This window comes from Cricetulus griseus, chromosome 7 (genome assembly GCF_003668045.3).
Source record: "Cricetulus griseus strain 17A/GY chromosome 7, alternate assembly CriGri-PICRH-1.0, whole genome shotgun sequence".
Taxonomy (NCBI): domain Eukaryota; kingdom Metazoa; phylum Chordata; class Mammalia; order Rodentia; family Cricetidae; genus Cricetulus; species Cricetulus griseus.
Window position 1 is genome coordinate 56,338,160 of NC_048600.1, and position 14,032 is coordinate 56,352,191.

Sequence of the window (14,032 nt, forward strand, 5' to 3'; positions counted from 1 at the left end):
TGAGATATCTGACATGTCTCTCTTTTAAGGCTCCTGCACATATACAGTGCACATGCACTCAAACACACACAGTTGCACAGAAAATAAATTAGATGATGATGATAATTACTATTATTATTATTTGGTATTTAGAAACAGTGCTTTTCTGTGTAACATATTTGGCTGTCCTGGAACTTGCTCTGAAGACCAGGCTGGCCTCGAACTCACAGAGATCCACCAGCCTATGTCTCCTGAATGCTGGGATAAAAGGCAGGCATCACCACTTCCCAGCTATATAATTGTTTTACAGATATTTTCCACAGTCTCTTATACTCCCTATTCATAGAAAACCTTAGATAAATTCTTGTATTCTGGGATCCCTCATAAAACTCTGAAGTTGAGTTGTTGATGGAAGCTGTCCTCTTCATTAGAATAGCCTTATCCTGCTCACTCACTTGGGTGTATGCTTCATTTACTCACGATGTGAGGTCCTCTGATGTGAGGTCCTCCCTGTAGTGGTTCCTTATAACAGATCTTCTTCCATGGTATAGAGACCACAGTTAGGAGTCCCGTGAAAAAACTGAATGGGACAGCAGTTTCAAATAAACCAAATTCTCCCCACATGCATCTTATCCCTCTAGAACATCACAGAAGTATCTAGGATCATTTCAAGTGAATGAATTTCAGAGGTGGAATAATATTCAGTAGTGTTTCTTTAATCTTCCAGGGATGTGGAAGGAAAACACATACAATAAATGTGGGTGATGAACACTGTAGACTTTCCTAGTTCAAGAGGGAGAGAATGAGGTACAGATCTATAACAACTTTGAAATTCACCTAGACAAATGTGGGAAGTTCCTTAAGTAGGACTCAGTCCTGCTGTGTTTTGAAAAGAACTCTTCAAACTGTTCAACACCACCCTCAGAGTTTTGATTATTGTTAGTGTGCAACTGCTTCTGATATCTGCGATACCATTTCTCTGTCATAAATTATACAGCATAGACTTTTATGTGAGTAGATTTCTCAGCTAGTTGTGGGGGATGTTAATATTAGGGATTGTAAAGACTTGTTGTTGTTGTTGTTGTACTATTTCTGTCCCTTTTGCTTCTAGCTTGCAATGTTTCCACATATGTAACTGTTAGAGATTTAATGAACTGCCTATAGTTATTAATAAGGATAATGTCGTTAGACAAAAGTCAGGTTCATACGTCGTCATCAGTTTGGGACTTCTTACCTTTTCCCCCTTTTCTATGAGACAGTACCTTAAGTTGGGCTGAGAGGAATGACCACATTTTCAAATTATATTGTAAAGATAAAGCAATCTGAAGACAAAAGTAAGCAAAGTTGGTCTAATTAACGTGTTCATAATTACTCAGGTGACAATTGAAGAGTTCTCATTCCACCAAAAAATCACACAGAAAATAGTAAAATAGACCACTTCTGGGTAACTGGAAATCAAAATATATTTACAAAATGTAAAAGCACATATAAAACTTTCTAGTTCAGGAGGCCAGCCCATTTGGTTTTGTACTTCTATTGCTAACTGTAGTTTAAAAGGATGACCTGGTGTGGTACTCCATATGAGTAATGCCAGCATTTTGGAGGGGCAGCCAAGCCAAATCTGTGAGTGAGGCCTGGTTAGACCACAAAGTGATATTCTGTTTCTGAAAGCTCTTTCTCACACATATGGTACAAAATTTTGTTAGGAGATTGCAAGGTAGGAAGAATACAGATGACATACTTGTTTCTGATATGGGTGCAGTGTGGTAAAGTCTCTTTCTTTGTTTCCATGTACAGTATTGGAAAATGTAACAATCAAGAAATAACAATAGATAACAACAAAGGCCTTAAGAAAATTTTCTTTCTAAACAGGAACAGGAAAAGAGATGGTCTACCTGATCAGAAAATATAATTGTTTTTCACACCACATGTTACAGAAATACCCACAGCCTCATTTACAAAGCTCATTCAAGGTGAACTGAAGCTTAGCCTCAGTCTTTCTATAGCACCCATTTTCTCCACTCCTGAATGACTCCACAAAAAACCCAAATGAGGACCAACATCTTACCCTGCCCTGGGCTAAGGGCAAATCTGGACCTGCATTCTTGTCCACCACTACAGAGCTCCTTTCTCCCATATTCTAGTTGGGATCTGAAATAATAACCCAAAGCCCATGTGTTAAAACAATAAACAAAAACCAACCAACCAAACAAACAGAAAACTTATAATCTCCCTGCTTGGCACTGTGAGGTGCAATGGATCCTTTAAGAGATTATTCCTTGTGAAATGGTTTAGGTCATAGAAGCAAGTGCTCACAAGGGATTATGGGTTCCTGCTCTCCATTAATTCTTCTCACTTCCCTTCAATGAAGTGATTTTAATCTATTGACTCTTTGCCATGATATATGTAATGTCCTATCTTGGTGGTCAATTTGAGATACCTGTAAAGAGAAACCTCAGTTGAAGAACTGCTTCTATGATATTGCAATGTGGACATGTGTATGGAATATTTTCTTGGTTTTAATTTAATTAGGAGTTCCCAGCCCACTATGTATGGGCTCTAAAGGAAAGGTAACTAAATGTAAGCATAGGATTAAGACAGTAAGCAGTGTTCCTCTGATTTTTTTTTCACAAAGAAACCAAGATTACACAATGGAAAAAAGAAAGTATCCTTAGCAAATGGTGCTGATGTAACTGGATGTCTGCATGTAGAAGAATGCAAATGAATCCATATCAATCACCATGCACAGAACTTGAGTCCAGGTGGATCAAAAGCCTCAACAGAAATCAAGATACACTGAACCTGATAGAAGAGAAAGTAGGGAATAACCTTGAATGCATTGCAACAGGAGACAACTTCCTGAACAGCACACCGTAACACAGACACTAAGGTAGATAATTAATAAATGGGACCTCATGAAACCAAAAATCTTCAACAAGGCAAAGGACACCATCAATAGGACAAAATGTTGATTTCTTCAAACTACTGCCATGAAATCTTGTCTTGGCTTCCTTCGATGGCAGATTGTATCTTTTAAGCTAAAAATAAACCCTTTCCTCTTGAAGTTGCTTTGGTCATGGAATTTATTACAGCAATAGAAAGCAAACTACTACAGCAGAGGACTAATGAGAATAAATTTCTAGAATTCCTATATATAAGGATGTACCAATTTCTCCTGTTAGGGTGTCAATGAAAAGTGGTTAATTCGAGCTTAAGTGAAATGATAGGATTCCTCCATCCACTTTCTATTTTCCAGACTTTTTTCTGCTTGTTGCTGTTCTTTGCAGAATTTCACATTGTGAGGTGACATGGTTACCAGCAGCTCCTGAAACTACTCACACACTTACTGGAACCTATGTGAAGTAAAAAAGGCCCCCCTCTCTGATATTTCTAGTGAAAAATCTTGGTGTACAATATTCTTGATATATCTGAGATATTCAGAGAATATTTATGATTAGGACACATTCCCATTTCTCAAGAAATGGCTGGAGAAAAGGAACTAAGGGATTTATGCTATTGATTGCTCTCCTTTTCTTTGGAAATAATTTAAAATACTTTCATAAAACAAAGGCAAATAAGCATAAAAAGTAACTAATATACTTATATTATTTGACTCTTCTTTAAAAATTCATAGTTGGCTGAGATATATCAGCCAACTGTAAGGTACTTGTCCAATGAGTATAATGCTCTGATATCAACCTCCAGCACTACAAATGTACAACACACAAACAAACAAACCAAGCCTCCATGGTCTTTTATAACATGGATGCATTCATTCCAGTTTTTAAAAAATGTATGTAAGACATTTTATATATTCTCTTGTTCTTATGGAGTTTGAAATTATTCTTCTCCATTTGCTGCTACACATAAGATTCAATTAATATCTTTGTGTGTAAAGTTTTTTTTAAAAAACAATAAACTTGAATGACTTTTTTCATTAGAATAAAAATAAATGCTTTACATTGGCTGTAAGAATTCACTGGGATTGAAACAAAATTTCAAATATGGAAAAAGCAGACATTGCTTGACATTATGTAAACTAGCAGATGGTAAGAGTATTGTGTAATTTTAATTCATTTCAAGGCTACCAGCATGTTAGGTATTAAAACATCGTATCCATCCATCTTACTCAAACACATTCATTTTAAGCTTCTTAAATTCTCAAACACATAGTGCATGTTTTATGATATGAAATAAAAAATGCTTCAACTTCTTCTCCAGCTTTAGTTAAATAAGCACACAGCCACTTTCTCACCATAAGGACTGCAGGCAGTGGGACTCAAAGAGCACAACACTTGGAATGCAGTTGTTCACTGTTCCAGTTTCCACTTTTGAAATAGCCCTGCTAATTTATGAGCTTGCCATGGTGTGCCATGTGAGTAACAGCAGCAGATACCTCAGTGCTTCAGTTTGATCAAGAACATCAGGAGATCTAAAAGGCTATTAATTAACTACAAATATTTTACTTCTTTTACAATGTGAGTGTGATTATGTCTTAATGCAAAATGTGTTTCAGAACAAGAAAGGGAAGAGACATTTTTGGATTTTTGGAGGGACTTGAGAAGTTCTTTTGATCCTGATCAATTCAAGATTTTTTTCCCAAGAAATTATTTTTTAATTAGTTAAAATTAGAAACAAGCATGCCAATCCCTTCTCCCCCTCCCTCCCCTCTTTCCCCACCCCTCACCAGCCTCCCTCCCCATTCTTCCTCTGCTCCCCAGGAAGGTTAAGGCTTTCCATGGTGGGGTCCCCAAAGTCTGTCATATCATCCTGGACAGGGCTTGGACCCTCCCCCTTGTGTCTAGGCTGAGAGAGCATCCCTCCACATGGAATGTGCTCCCAAAGTCCTTTCTTACACCAAGGATAAATACTGATCTATTACCAGAGGCCCCATAGAGTGCTGAGGCCTCCTCATTGACATCCAAGTTCAGGTCAGGATGAGTCCCATGCTGGCCTCCCAGACATCAACCTTGGGTCCATGCACTCCCCTTGTTCAGGTCAGCTGATTCTGTGGGTTTCACCAACCCAGTCTTGACCTCTTTGTTCTTCACTCCTCCCTCTCTGCAACTGAGTTCCAGAGTTCAGTTCAGTGTTTAGCTGTGGGTGTTTACCTCTGCTTCCATCAGCCACTGGATAAAGGCTCATGTTTGTCTTTTTGTGTAGGAGTTACCTCACTCAGGATGGTTTCTTCTATTTGCATCCATTTGCCTTCGAATTTCAAGATTCCATTTTTTTTTTCTGAGTAGTACTCCATTGTGCAAATGTACCACATTTTTCCTATCCATTCTTCACTTGAGGGCCATCTAGGTTGCTTCCAGGTACTGGCTATTACAAACAATGCTGCTATGAACATAGTTGAACATATGTCCTTGTTGTACAAATGTGCATTCTTTGGGTATATGCCCCAATATTTGCTGGATCTTGAGGTAGACTGATTCCCATTTTCCTGAGAAACCGCCATACTGATTTCCAAAGTGGTCTTACAAGTTTGCACTCCCACCAGCAGTGGAGGAATGTTCCTTTTTCTCCACATCCTCTCCAGCATAGACTATCATTGGTGTTTTTGATTTTAGCCATTCTGGCCAGTGTAAGATGGTATCTCAGAGTTGTTTTGAGTTGCATTTCCCTGATTGCTAAGGATGTTGAGTAAGTTCTTAAGTGTCGCTCAGCCATTTTAGATTCCTCTGTTGAGAATTCTCTATTTAGTTCTGTACCCCACTTTATAATTTTATTCTTTGGTATTTTGGTGGCTAGCTTCTTGAGTTCATTGTATATTTTAAATATCAGCCCTCTGTCAGATGTGGGCTTGGTGACGATCCTTTCCCATTCTGTGAGCTTTTGTTTTGTATTACTGACTGTGTCCTTTGCCTTAAAGAAACTTCTCAGTTTCAGGAGGTCCCACTTATTAATACTTGTTTGATCAAAGGACTTTTAATTACAGAGAAAAGTGGAGAGGACACTGCAAAGTTCTGTAAGTGCAATGTTTAGACAAACACAAGCTGTTCTATGACTTAGAATGGTGATGCATCCATTTGAAACAGTGGTTCTGCACTTTAGCATATCATCACAACCCATCATTCACAGATTATCTTAGTCTTTGTTCTTGGTGTTGTGTAAACAGATCTGGATATGGAAAATGTCATGTTTCTAGTGACATATTAGACATTTTTACTGCCCTTTGAACCCTTTTGTTTGTCAATAATTACCTATGCCCTTAACCCTAGAAGCCATGAATCCAGTTTTTGTCTCAATGCTGTTACAATTTCTATAATTGTTGGAATCATGGATTGTGGAAACTTTTCAATTACCTTCTTTCACTTAGTGAAATGAACTTAAATTTTCTTCCCAACATCATATATGTCTCGAAGGCTGAACACTACTCTATTGTCCCAAGCACCACTGTCTACACATTCAGCAACTAAAGGACATCCTAATTGCTCCCAAGTTTAACTATAAATAGCATGGCGGCTAACATCTGTATGCGGGGTATTTGTGCAGACATTTTTCAAGTTCTTTGGAAAGTTGCCAAAACATTCAACTACTTGACTCCACGGGAAGGTCAGCTACAAGAGCATATTTTTAGCTGTACAGTATTCTGCCACTTTGTCTTCTAAAGTACCATCCACAGCATGAATTTTCACCCACATCAGCAATGAATGAGAGTTGGTTTTGCCCTGCTTCCCCACAAGCATTTGTTATCAGCATTCACAATTTGGCTATTCTAATAGCTGTTAGTTTGCACTTCCTTAATGATGTAAGGAAAGGGTGTTTTTCATATGCTTCTCTTCTGTCTGTATATATTTCTTAGAGAGGTTCCTGTTAAGGTCTTTGGTTAATTTTTAAAGCAGATTACTTTATTGCTTCTGATATTGAAGTAAGGTATTTGAATATTTTTGATAACTTTATTTTATCAAATGTCTATTTTACAAATACTTTCTCCTATCCTGATTTGTCTTCTTGGTCACTTGACAGTGTCTTTTTAGAGCATACATTTTTAAATCCTTCTCTCATACTTTTTAAATTTTAATAAAATCCAACCTGTCAGTTATAGTTTTCAGAGAGAGTGCTGTTGGTATTTCATCTAAACAATTATGTTTATAAACACATCATGTTTATATAGGTTTCTTCCATACTGTCATCTCCATACTAATGTTTATACAGCTAATCACCACACTCACTTTCTTTTACAAACCTTAGAATATACAGTGTTAAGTATGGATCTATGAAAGTTTTTATTTCATTTTGCAAGAATGTAAGATCAGTGTCTAGAGTTTTTGTTTTGCTTAAGAAATCTTATATTTTCATTTATTACATAGTTGTATTTTTGCCAAAGTGCATTTGCCTGTATTTGCAGGGCTGTGTTGCTGTGCTTTTCACTGTATTCTGTCTATTGATCCATTCATCCTGCTAAGAATGTTATACTGCTATGATTCCTGAAGCTTTGTAGAAAATTTAAAGCTAAGTGGTGTTTATCTTAATTTTTTCCTTCTTCGTCATTGTAAATATTTCTTTAGCTCTTTTACCTCTTTCAATAAAATTTAGAGTAAGTTTTAAATAGTAAAACCAGAGAGATTGCTGGGATTTATTTTGAGTTATGGTGAATTTGTGAAACATACTGGAGAGACTTGGTAATCTGGTATCTCCCTCATCATGAACTTGAACATCTTTTGATTTCCTTGATTTTCTTTAGTTCCTTCATTAAAATTTTCCTCATAAATATCTTGTACATTCCTCCTATGTTTCAGATTTCATTTGACATGCTCAGATAAGTACTATTTTGATTTTAACTCTAAATATCATTTGTTCATTATTGGCATACAGAAAGTGATGAAAATCCACCTGCTTCCTGGGTTATACCCACACTATAAATAATTTTTACTTCTGAAGGAATTTTTTATTATTTCACAATTTCTACATAATCATATCAATTTTAAGAAAAATCAAATTTTCTCTCTTTCTTTGAAGTTTGTATCATTTGTTTCCTCTCCTTGTCTTATTGAATTATTGTCTCAGTATATCTGCCTTCTTCAGAATGAGGAACTTGACAAAATGGAGAGACTAGGAGGTAGCAGGTAATGGAAGAGCAGGAAGAGAGAGATGTGTAGTGGAAAGACATCTGTACAAAATATCGCCAATGTACTTATGAACTCAACACAACTGTGATTATCTGCAGAAGACCTGACAAAGACTGAACTCATCATTTTTTCTTCATATGTGGGGAAGGGACCCTCCCTGAGGAACTAATTGGCAGGTGAATGTTGTTGGGAAACAAGTAGTCATTTTCTCCAGTGTTATATCCACTGATACGTTTCATATGCCACAGTAGTTGGCCTTCTACCCACCGTCATACAGTCATCTCTAATGGGTCCAACACAAACAGAAAAGAGAAAAGTGTGTCTTTGGGGGTGGGGGCTTGTCAGAAGAAGAAGGGTTTCAACGAGAGGAGGAGGAGAAATGAGAGAATGGAAGGGAACAGAGCAGAGTGAAAATGATCAAAAATCATTATGTACATGTTATAATATATATCTATGTACCATCCTCTTTGAATTATGAAAATTTCTTCAGATTTATCTTCTAAACTACTACTAAATCTGGGTCCTGTAGATGTACCAACTAAACTATTTATTTCAATGGTTTATACTAAAGGACAAAAATTTTTATTTCCTTGATTGAGAATTTCTTTATGTTTAATCATAGTTCCTTCTTAGATATTCATCAAGCCATGAATTTAATAAAGCTTTTAATATTGCAAAGTACTTCCCTTTATTGCTTATGTGGAATTCACTGTTTGAATGTCAGTGATTCTGATTTTGTTCATAGTTTTATCTTTTGACAGTAAATCATTACAACTTCCTTTGATTTTAACTATCAAAAAACTAAAATAGATTCCCTTATCCACAGTTTTCCCTCCCCCCATTCCTCCTACCTCCTCCCACTTCCTCTCTCCTGCAGGTCCATTCTCCCTCCATTTCTTCTTCAGAAAAGAGCATGTCTTCAACAGACAACAGCCATATAGGACAAAACAAGATACAGTAAGACAAGGCAAATACCCTCATGGTGAGGCTGGGCACAGCAGCACAATAGAAAGAAAAGTTTCAAGAACAGGGAAGGACTCTGTGATACAATTACTCCCACTGCTCGGAGTTTCACAGAAACACCAAACTAACAGCCATAACATATGTGCAAAGGACCTGCTGCAGCTCCATGCATGTCCATAATTGCAGTTTTAGTACATGAGCTCATGTGAGCCCTGCTTAGTTGATTCAGTGGACCATGTTCTCCTGGTATCCTCCATCCTTTCTGAATCCTACAGCCTTTCCACACCTTCTTCCTGATCTCTGAGGGGAGGGACCCAATAGAGACCTTCAATTTAGACTCTCTCCATATGATGTCTGGCTTTGAGTCTCTGCAAGCCTCTCTGATGATGACTGCACAGCACACCCATCTATGTGTATAGCAGAATATTATTAGGAGTCATTTCATTGATTTTTTTCACTTGTGTTGGTTCTATCCTAGGTCTCTGTACTATCCAGTTTCTGGTTCCTGGCCATCCAGGCAGTGTAGAGCACGGTCTCCCTCTTATGGGTTGGGCCTCAGGTTAAACTAAACATTGATTAGCCACTCCTACATGTTCTGTGACACCATTTCCCAGCATATCTTGCAGGCAGGGCAGATTGTAGATCGAGGATTTTATGGTTGGGTTGGTGTCTAGGGTTCTCTTTCCATAGTCTTAAGACTATGGTAAAGAGACTAGAACATAGCAGGGAAAGCTTCATGAAGGCACCAGCTCAACTTCTTTACATTCCATGAGCTTAGTGGAAGTTGTCCTCAATAATGAGGCTCCAATGTCTGTTTTCCGAGGTCAATCTTTTATCCTAGTATCAGCCAGGGTTATTTATAGGTCTCCACAGGTCCTCCTAAGCCAATAACTCAACTGAATATAACCCAGTCCCACCAGTGGAAGCCTTGTCTTGCTAAAAAATATGGCCAGCTAGACTCCATATCCTTAATAGTAAGAGTTCTCACAGTTCACCCTTATAGATTCCAGAAGGTTTGCACTGTGGTAGGTTTCCATACCATCCCCTGGATGCCCACAACTCCCCTCCCCACAATTACAGCTGTCTCTTCCTACATCCTCTCCATCCCCTCCTCTATTACTGGATAATTCCCACTTCTGGTCCTCCATCTACCCTCAGTAAATCCTAAGAATCTATTCTATTGCTTTATCCCAGGGAGATCCATGCTTGCCCTCTTCTTTACCTAATGTATCTGGGTCTGTGGATTCTAGCTTGATTATCATTGACTTAACTAATATCCACTTTTAGGTGAATACATACAATACATACAAAAATATCAGGATGATTTTTTTCTAGTTCTATCCATTTGCCTTCAATTTTCATGGTGTCATTTTTTTAACAGCTGAGTAATCCTCCATTGTGCAAATGTGCCCAATTTCTTTATACATTCGTCAGTTGAATGACATCTAGGTTCTGTCCATTCTGGCTATTATGAATAAAGGCACAATAAACATAGTTTAGTAAGTGTCCTCGTGGTAGGATGGAGTGTATGTTGGGTACATGCTCAAGACTGGTATAGCTGTGTCTTGAGGTAGATCAATTGCCAATTTTCAGAGGAGCCATCATATTGATTTCCACAGTGGCTCTGTAAGTTTATTCTCTCACCAGGAATAGAGTAGTGATCTTTTTGCATCATACCCTCAACAGCATGAGCTGTCATTTTTTTTCTTGATCTCAGCCATTATGATAGATAGTACATCTTTCTTAAAGGTATATCCATTACTTTTTGTCCTTTTGTTTGTCAGCTTAGCCTTTTATTGTTGAGCCATTTCTTCAGTCCCATGTCCTGAATTTTTTAAATAAAATTCTCATGCTGTATGAACTTATCTGGAGACTTCTTAGAAAATTTGCTTGAAGACATATTAATACAGATGAGATATGTATTTGTAGGTGATAACTAATTGTTAATTTGACATTAACTTATACTGTGTACTTGTCAAGAATACTGTTTCTTTTCCTAAGAAACTGTTAGTTTCTTTAAGCTACATACTTTCCACTCAAAAATTTATAACAATAGTACTTAGCTAATAAGCTATTATGACTTATAGTATCATCCTATGCATTCCTTGTGTTTTTCTAAAGAATGTATAATTTATGAACATGGAATTTTATTTCTGATATAGAATCCAACTGAAAATTCAATTCACACAAAAGAAGAAAACTAAGCAAACAGCTTCAAGAATATTTTATCTATCACCTCCCCCTTTTCTCTATAGAATGTAAAATGGAAGAAAGCAAAAAATATCTTTCCATTTACTGTTTTCCAAGTAAACACCATACGTTATCACTGATTATGAGGTGTTGTACAAAATTTGCTCTCTTCTATTGAGTTTTCATGTGCCTTGGCTAATCTTCCAGAATCTATATTTTTATACTTTGATAGTTTACCTTGTCTCTTCTCATTTCTGTCCAGAAAATAGTTAAGCTGTACACAACACTCCACTCAATGGAATCAAAGACCTTTTACTTTAAAGACTGGCTAGATATTTTCTAGCTTTCCTAATGGAGAAATGGAAAGAGAAGTTTATTTTGTTGAAAAAATCACAAGAGTCTTGAAGTTTTAAATGTTAATTGCTTTTAAAAACAAGCAGTACAAAGACAAATGATGTTGACACTAAGGGTAGATGCAATGAAAATCATAAAAGTGACATATAAAGGTCCAAGGGAAACCTATTGTATCACATTGTATGTTCATATATGCATTCTTTTATAACTTAATAAAGTAAGTAAATAAGGCTAGCATATTAATATAAATGGTCTTCATTATACAAAGGATGATTCACATATAAAATTTATTTTTTAAATTAAAACTACATATAATTATATTGAACCATGTTTACTATTGAGTTTCCAACAAATACTGAAAAGTATACACACATACGAACACACACACACACACACACACACACACACACACACACACACACACATTAACATGCTTATTTCTTGATCATGGGTGTTTTTTGGCATCCCTGCTGTATTCCTGTGTTTCAAAAATGTCTAGCATGGTCCTACATTGTGGTGATAATGATTGATCACTCTTATTTTCTATCCAGAAAGAAAGGCAAGAAATTTAACTATTTGCTTATTGAAAAACTGATGAAAATTATAACAGAAAATACATACCATTTTGTTTATTTTGCACTTCATTTCTGGAAGTGCTAATAGCTCAATTAAATAACTGGATTTCCTATTCTGTTGGGAAATTGAAAGATGCTAAGTGCTCAGGCAGAATTATATAGTGACTGGGGGAAATTTTATATAGCTTTGGCTGAGAGCCACTTATTTTGTGCCTAAAATATTTAGTCATCATGAATACTGAGATAAAAGGATTAGCGAAATTTCTAAAATGTATTAGCCTCTCTAGATAAATTAAATGTGTTTACTAACTTAAGTCATTGCATCGCTAGAATCTGCAAGGGTAAATGAATGTATGATATGGTCTTTTGTTAATTTAATTATCTTCACATGGAAGATAAAGCTAATATGCAGGGTTTTTTAGTATAAAACGAGACACAATCTTTAATTACCTTTATAACAACTCACAATAGTATGAGAATACTAGGGATTCACTTCTTTTTCTCTTTAAACTACTATTTTCTGGGATAATTAGGAGAACTTTCATGGAATGTCCTTAACTGAGATTCAGAGATTAACTCTTTCTCTCTCTCTCTCTCTCTCTCTCTCTCTATATATATATATATATATATATATATATATATATGATATATATATATATATCATACTCTGTATTTCAAGCAGGCTTTGAGCTTGTGAGTCTCCCATATCAGCTTCCATAGTATTGGAATTACACACACAGGCTCTACTGTACCTTGCTTAAAGTGAGATTTGAAGCAACTTAAGTTAATATCAGAGAAGGAGAAATGAAACTAAAACACTTGGGAGGTGTCAGAAACTGCCATGAGACTGCTAATAGTTACTGCAGCATTAAGTGATTGTGTCAAGGGACAATGATTAATTCAGAAACTTTTAGATTAAACAAAAAACTCCCATATACAGACAGATTGCTGGAAGTAGATCCTCATGAAACTATCAGAGAAGAAACAGAAAGTCAATAGCTTTCAAAAAATAAAGCCAGGTCAAGAAATAATAGCAAGAACTAATAAATGGAATTTTATATAAACCAAGTTTCTGTACATCAAAGGAAACAATCATTAAAGTGAAACTTCAGAAAATCTCTGCCTTCTATTTAGTAGATATTAATATCCAGAAAATTAAAGAATTAATTGAGAAGCAACAAAACAACAAAACAACCAACCAATAATTAGTTCAATGAAATGAATATTTCTCAAATGAAAATCAAATGAACAATAAATTCATGAAAAAAGTGTTAAATCAAACTATATTTAGAATCCTTTTCCTCTGGGCCAGAATGACTAAAATGGAAATGAACATGACATGGTAGCAAGGATCATGTGAAAAAGAACCTTTATAAACTGCTGGTTGGATGTAAAGTGATCCAGGCACTAGAAAAAATCAATTAAATAGAAGTATAATGTGGTGCAGTATGCTACTACCAAGCATTTATCCAAAGGACCTATGGCATCATAAAATAGGTGATAGGGGAATTATATATCTTATTGGTTAATGAATAAAACACCAGACAATTTGGCAGGAAGATAGGCAGGACTAAGGTGAGGAGAATTCTGGGAAAGGTAGGCAGGGAGAGCGTGCCAAAGTCAGTTATCATGTAGGCTGCCAAAGGAGTAACAGATCTGGAGCCTTCTCTAGTAAAATAAGACCATGTGGAAATACTTAGATTGATAGAACTGGGTTATTATTTAAAACAGAGCTAGCCAATAAGAAGTCCTAGCCACCAGATAACAGTTTATAATCGATATGGGCCTTTGTGTTTATTTGGGGCTGAGAAGGACAGAAGAACCAGCAGGGCCAAAGAACATCTCATTATAAAAGGGATATTAGTATATTCATGTTTATTGTGTCAGTAGTCAGGA